A 927-nucleotide genomic window follows, 5' to 3' on the forward strand; every position below is an offset into this window, starting at 1 on the left:
TAAGCTTTTTTGCATAATTTTGTACGAAAACAATTCTGTGTCGGAGGGGAAATAAAATTTATAAATCGATGTGTGTTTGCAAGAAATATCGGTGGTGTTCATTTAAACAGATAAATTTGCCTTTCGCATATACGAATATTTTTATCCACTGCTTTATATAAACGAGCAAAAAAGAATATTTGTTGTCCCTTATCGAGAAACTTGGGTCCGGTTTAGTTAATGTACAACGATTTTCGGTTGTTGTGTCCAAGCGCATAACCCGAATCCAAAAACTTTAACATACACGTGTAATCAAAGGATTCTCATTTTATTTAATGCCCGTATGATACTACGTTTTTTTCTTGTATTTCGAGTGTATTTTACGCTGTATTTTGAAAGAAAGAGAAGGTCACATACAATTTCAGTACTTGTGTAAGCGAGTAAGCTATATACCAAAAAACAAACGAAAAACTAACGAAAAACAAACTAGGTTGTTAAAAACAGTCCGGCCAACTTGTATTTCGTTAGGTTTTTTTGACAGATGGCTGTATTTCGTTAGTTTTTTTACACAGCTGTTTGCATTTTGACATACGAGAGATTTTCTAAGCATACAATGGAAATACAAGTTTTATCTATTGCAACAAATTGTTTGCTAAACGCTGCTGCCTTAATACAGCGTAGGAAAAAGAAAAAGACTAAAAAAAATATTCTGCGCAATGGCTTTTAAAAAGAGAACTGGAAGGTAAGTTGCGAATTCCACATTATATACACATGTATATAGTTCGTTTTTGTAATTATCAAAAATACTTTTCATAGGATTTAGCCATAAACTGTTAAAGGAAATTGAGTGCGAGGATTCAATCCTTCACAAAAATATCTTAAGAATGACTCCAGCTCAGTTTGCATTCTTATTAGAAAAAGTACGCCCCTATATTAGCAAGCAGGATA

The 927-nt window shown here is 32.8% G+C and overlaps 1 long non-coding RNA gene across 1 annotated transcript; it reads left to right on the forward strand.

The window, feature by feature from the left end:
- Positions 1–322: 322 nt before the first annotated feature.
- Positions 323–927, forward strand: LOC118736555. Its single transcript, XR_004992718.1, has 2 exons — positions 323–721; positions 796–927. It is a non-coding gene; the product is annotated as an uncharacterized LOC118736555 (long non-coding RNA).

This window comes from Rhagoletis pomonella, unplaced genomic scaffold, assembly GCF_013731165.1.
Source record: "Rhagoletis pomonella isolate Grant_MI unplaced genomic scaffold, Rhpom_1.0 Rhpom_scaffold_00003, whole genome shotgun sequence".
Taxonomy (NCBI): Eukaryota; Metazoa; Arthropoda; class Insecta; order Diptera; family Tephritidae; genus Rhagoletis; species Rhagoletis pomonella.